The 6006-nt window shown below is 40.4% G+C and overlaps 1 protein-coding gene and 1 pseudogene across 1 annotated transcript in view; one reads left to right on the top strand and one right to left on the bottom strand.

Moving 5' to 3' along the window:
* Positions 1 to 251: 251 nt before the first annotated feature.
* LOC138039779 (solute carrier family 23 member 2-like) overlaps positions 252 to 6006 on the bottom strand; it is a 6734-nt pseudogene continuing 979 nt past the window's right edge.
* The window catches only part of LOC138042051 (cold shock domain-containing protein E1-like), a 34416-nt gene continuing 34298 nt past the window's right edge, over positions 5889 to 6006 (top strand). Inside the window, exon 1 of the mRNA XM_068887789.1 lies at positions 5889 to 6002. The gene's annotated coding sequence lies outside the window, so the exon portion shown is untranslated. The remainder of the gene's footprint in view (positions 6003 to 6006) is intronic.

Raw genomic sequence — 6006 nt, 5'->3', positions numbered from 1 at the left:
ATGTCTATAGGACTAAGCCAATAGGGTACTGTAACGATTTGGTCAGTTTTTGAAACAATTACACAGTAAGTGATGCCGTTAATGCCAATAAAATCTCTGAGCACAATGCATGGATTGCAATATTTTTACACACTGCTCTAAAAAATGCACAATGTAGAGAGACATTCAATTGGTTTATAAAGGTCTTGATCAACTAAGAGTACCATTTAGCATGACAGCAACATTCAAAATTTATTTAACTCAAAGAAATTTCAATGTTCTGATAAAACATCCCCTGTATTAATCGCGTCATCGTGATTTTTTATGTCCGATCCAAATACAATAAGAAATCCAACGATGAACAGATTCCTGGAAGAATTCATGTCAGCAAATTGCAGATTGGAGATTCCAACAGCGGTAACCATACCAAACATGACCATGAAAATTCCACCGACGATGGGATCTGGCCAGGAAATCAGACGAACAACGCGCCAAATTTGCCGTGAACACCGACAACCATCAGTACCAAAGCGCCAAAGTGAATGACAAGGCTTCCAACCTAACAATACATCAAAGTTTAGACATCATAAAGGTGATTTTGTACATAGTTTTGTAAATTCAATGAAGGGGGGCCAAGCGAGGGGTTTGAGTCTTGACGGAAATAGCCCTATACGAAGCCCAACACCAGTATAACGAGCTTAATTTTCGAACCAATAACAATGTTAGGTATGAAATGGATCCCGTCTCATTTCTCCAGTTCTCTGATCCTTTATTGTATCGAACTTTTATTGTAATCGTAGACTGATTGTTTTACTGAAAACGTTTATATTCTTGAAGATTTCATCTTCATTTCTCACAAGATAAACAATCGATTCCAGTTTACCTTCGTTATTCCGACGGCGCCTACGTTTTCACTATATGATGTTGTACCTTTCGCGGTGCCAAAAGCTCCAGCTAAGAGACATCCAATCCCTTCCGGCGTGTTTTGGCGGTGGTGGTGCTCCTGCCAATCTCGCGCATAAATAGTAATCACCCACCGACTCGAAAATGGCGGCCAGCACGCCAGCAAGCATTCCAAACACCCCAGCGGCACTAACAGAAGTCGTCCCCCACTGACCTGAAAAGAGAACAACGTGAAAGTGGACCTTCGTACTTTAACACAATCGTGTCTCTAAAAATATAGTGCAAAATTAACGGAATTTAAGGAAAAACTATGCACATGTACATCATCAGAAACAACCTATTCCACCCGTCAGCGTCGCTTTCGAGGTTAGGATCAGGTAAGGTCGAGGTAAGGATCAAGGAATTTTATTAATGAGGACACTCACTTGGCTTGTGATTCATATTAGACGGAGAATGGACATAATTGACGCTGAATAGTGGACATGTCCTGCACTAACCTGGGTAGAGAAATCTGAATCATTTGGGTTCTTTCAACACCGCAGTTCTAGCATCAGTCCTCGCCATGTACTGAGGAACGTTACGATCTGAGGGAAAACCTCCCGCAGCAGTGATGATGGCGCAAATTATCCAAGATACTGCTGTTGCAAGAATCACCTGTAATAAGCGGTAGACAGTTATTGCAATACTATTTTGCTTTGCAAAAGATACAGAGCAGTGGTGACTCACAAAGAAATTTTAAAGCATTGAAGTTGGCGTATTTGACTGTCACGAGTCAAATCTCGCCATCTATCGATGCAGATGCAATTCGCTCTTTCATCCACCATTATCGAGATCGGCATGCACAATGACATAATGCATTCACAGCATCCTATAGCTAGATGAGATCGAGAGGGAGCCACTTACCCTCATTTCAAGGGTGATTTAAACCAGCTTGCAAGGCCAGCGCCTGTTTATCGAGATCCTCTATTTCCCAAAAATTAACTAAAGATGCTATCCGAGACAATTTTGCTCTGAGAAATAGTGCCCAGTTTCTATAAATGATCTCCAACCTATTCCAGAACTGCAACATGTTTCCGAAAGCGAACGTGGCCTTGGTAGGAACGAGTGTTTGCCTCCCAGTGTTCGCTTTTAGTTTCTTAGAGATGTCTCATATTCCCTGAAATTAAATGGTCATGTTCTACTGTTCCTAAATGACACTCAGCAGTGCACGGTACATAGCAATCACCGGAAACAATCTGAATAACGGATAGTGACCTACGTAGCATCCTCCAACGTTCTTTGCTGTATCCGGGTAATGGAATCTTTATTTTGGTAGGGTATTGTGAGAACAAGGCAATTAACACGATTGTCCTGTAATACATAAGAGGATTTGAGGAAGTAGCATAATTATATTGCTTTATAGACAAATGTGCCCAATGAAGTTGCATTCAATTTGACGTCTATTCATTTTGCACTTGCTAAAAACTCATTTTCAGTTTGAAAAAGGGCAATCAATTTAAAACTTTTAAATAGTGAGTAAGTCACGATGCTGGCATGGATAAATGTTAACAATGGATAAGTACACCAGGTCGCGACCGCGGTTGTTCAAATTTTAACTCTACTACAATGTGGATTAGATTGAGTTGTATTTCCCAGGGTAGGGTTTGCCAACAACTAGACCATGCAAATCCGCGTAATACTTACGTCATTTAAATTCCCCGGTGATTTCCTTAAATGAAAATAAATAATTAAATTAATTAATTAATATAAAAATCGATGGTTACCGTAAGTAAAAAAAAATGATTTGACACTGTCCGGATGTTAGAAATAGGTATCCCTGTGTGTTCTTCTGCTACGTTAAAAAGAGCCAGACCCACAAGAGTGATCGTAGGTGCTATGGTCAGCGGTCCATTGAAACGGAGGGTGCTTACAATTTAGCCAAATAATCCGGATGGAATGATCGTTGCATAAAGGTAAGCGATTTTCCGAATTTAATGACCAACCGGATGAGAACGGCCATTTACTACACAGCATTCCATCCTGCATATTTTACTCGATCTTGTGAGAAAGGGCCTGGAAACGGAAGGTTCTCGCAAATGGTAAAGAGCATTTCGCGAATTCCATTCCGAACGGAAAAAGAGGACTACCTCTGGAGGTTGTCCACAATTTTCGAAAAGATTTTCCGGAAAATTGCCTTTCCATTTAAGCTCAAACTGAAATTTCCGGATTTTTTGGCTAAATGGTAAGCACCCGGAGAAGAAACCGGCGATTCCAGTGAAGCCGACCAACATTTGGAATAATTAAAGCACCTTGGATCTAGTGAAAAAGGAAAGATTTTTTCATAATCGCCGAAAGCCGAAATATGGGGTGTTTTTGCAAGGCTTTCCTGTTGCCACGTTTTACCCCAAAATTATGATCGAATCTTTTTCAGCAATAATTGGTGTTTAATTGTAGTGACAATCCTTGTAATGACAATCTAATGTAAAATCTCATTGTACCTGAAGAAGGCTGGTTTGGCCAGCCAAAATATAGTACACCACTAAAATCAAATCTACGTTGTATCGGCTCTTGCTCAAAATATTTAGTTCTTCTAATAAGAGCGTTGCTTTCATGTGTTGAAAGTGTAGTTTGAGCCACCTTAAATGGTTTTTGTTCCCTAAGATATTTTGTCTTTGATACCCTGTTCTCTAGTTCAATTTAGCCATGTTCCAGTATTTCCCAAACCCCTGGGCGGGCCTCAACCCACGACCTCCCGGACGTTAGTCTAATGGTAATTGACCCCGAGATTTGTTCTTGGGCTATCGCAGTTTGATCAAAACTAAGACACAAACAGCAGTGATAAACATATTGAACTTGTCCATATCAACGATGTTTTGAACAAAAACAAACGACATCAGCAAAGCAATCCAGTGTCTACAGTTCCTAAGAAAGATATTGTTATCCTACTTCCCTACTTAGGTTTGCAAAGCAACCAAGTCGCTAAACGCCTGAAATCTTGTGTGTACAAATTCTACTCTTGTGTTAAACTTAAGATTGTTTTTCAGAGCACTCGATGTATAAAATCTTTCTTTCCTTACAAGGACCGTATTAATCGTTCACAACAATCCAGAGTTATTTACAGAGCAAATTGTTGGGATTGTAATGGTTTTTACATCGGTAAAACTAAACGGCGGCTTCACGATAGAAAAACCGAACATTTTAAGGCCCTAGCTAAAAATGACAATACTTCAGCCATTGCTGACCACGTCAAGGCCACTGGACATAACATCAAGTGGGATCATTTTGATATTTTAGCGAAGGGCAAAACAGACTATCATTGTAAAATAAAAGAGACCTTATTTATTCAAGAACTTGAGCCAGCTTTCAACGTCAACGTCGGAAGTGAAAAGCTGATGCTTTATACTCTTTTCTGTTATTATCATCATATATTTTTAAAAATATTGAAGATCCGTTACCAGGATTCATGATAAGAAATAAGTATAATCGTTTTCTGGTAAAAAGTTTAAAAAGACTATAAGCTTTCGACAGACTGAACTGCTGTCTTCAACGGATAAAAACGTGTAAAGAATAAGCATACGGAAAACGTTTGGTCGACATCTACCGCAAACCCACCCATACGGATAGATATCTTGACTTCCATTCACACCATGACAGGAAACATAAAATCAGCACCGCTGAGACACTCCTGCATAGAGCATTGAATCTCCCCATCACACAAATTGGAAAGTCCCGTGAAACTGCTCGGGTTTGCGCCGCTTTACACTCCAACGGCTATCCCAAAAAAATCGCTGCTGATGTTATAAGAAAGAAAGCGAGACCTCCACCACCTACACCTACTCCAGAAGAGTTGGTCGGCATGTTCTTTAAATGGGCTGAGCCAACAAACCGACGCAACTATGCAGTCCTTCCATACATCAAAGGCATCACGGAACCTCTCACAAAAATCCTGAAGAAACACGACATCCAAGTCACCAGCAGACCAGTAAAAAACTTTACAACAGCATTTCCCTATCCCTAAGTTTTGACCTGCCGAAGACGACCAATGCAATGTCATCTATAAAATTCCATGCGCATCTTGCCCCTGGAGCTACATTGGTGAAACTAAAAGATCCTTTACTACTTGGAGAAAAGAACACATGAGGAACTTAAAGCATTGTACTGAAGGCTCAAATGTTGCAAAACACGCATGGACTTTTAATCATGCTATTGACTTCGACAACTCTAAAATCATTGACAAAGCGAACAATCGGAGTAGAAAGACATTGGAGTCATGGCATACGGCAAAAACCGCTGGGGCGGACAATAATTCGTGCCCGCTCCCTAGGCAATATCACATTCTCTTAAAGAAGCATTAATTTTCTTAGCATTTTAAACATTCTTTCTACCACATGTTTTTATCCTTTAATTTATGCGAATTTTTCGTTATATAAAAGCTTCTTTCGCTTTTATTCTTTACACGTTTTTATCCGTTGAAGACAGCAGTTCAGTCTGTCGAAAGCTTATAGTCTTTTTAAACTTTTTACCAGAGAACGATTATACTTATTTCTTATTATATATTTTACTGTTAAGTAATTGCTTAATCTAGGTTCCAGTCCCCTCATCCGCTTTGTTATATATAAATAGCTGTTTTAAATTTCAACGGGTTACTTTTGAAAATGGCGTCATTGTACGCCATTTCACGCATCGCTGACCAACTGAACAGCTCTTCTTAATACCCACGGGCAAATCAATGGCCTACTGCGTTACAAACCCGTACACCATGAGACGAAAAAGCGAAGGAAACATACCGTCAGGAACCCATGACCCGGAGCCGGCCATGAGCCTCTTCCCTCCCCAAATTTTCGAACCCATTCTTTCTTCCGATCAATAAATAAACGGTCAGTTGTCAAGGCTGTGCCTGGCGAAATATTAGAAATACTTCAAACCTTTGCATCATTATTGCAGAAATCAACCAATGAGGTTGCTTCGCCAGCCTGGCGAAGTACGCCTGTCACGTGACTTTGCTCATTCCCCAAAGATATATCTGGGCGAGAGGTCACATGACATCACTGTTGTGGCGAAAGAAGATCCAAGATGGCTGGTTTTCGGTTCCGTGGTTCGGGAGGGAATTACTCGCCCTGTACGCGATATTCCTTCCGAAGGTAA

Source organism: Montipora capricornis, chromosome 3 (assembly GCF_036669925.1).
Source record: "Montipora capricornis isolate CH-2021 chromosome 3, ASM3666992v2, whole genome shotgun sequence".
NCBI classification, from domain to species: domain Eukaryota; kingdom Metazoa; phylum Cnidaria; class Anthozoa; order Scleractinia; family Acroporidae; genus Montipora; species Montipora capricornis.
The sequence above is the reverse complement of the archived record's forward strand: the minus strand, read 5'-3'. Positions and strand labels throughout refer to the sequence as shown.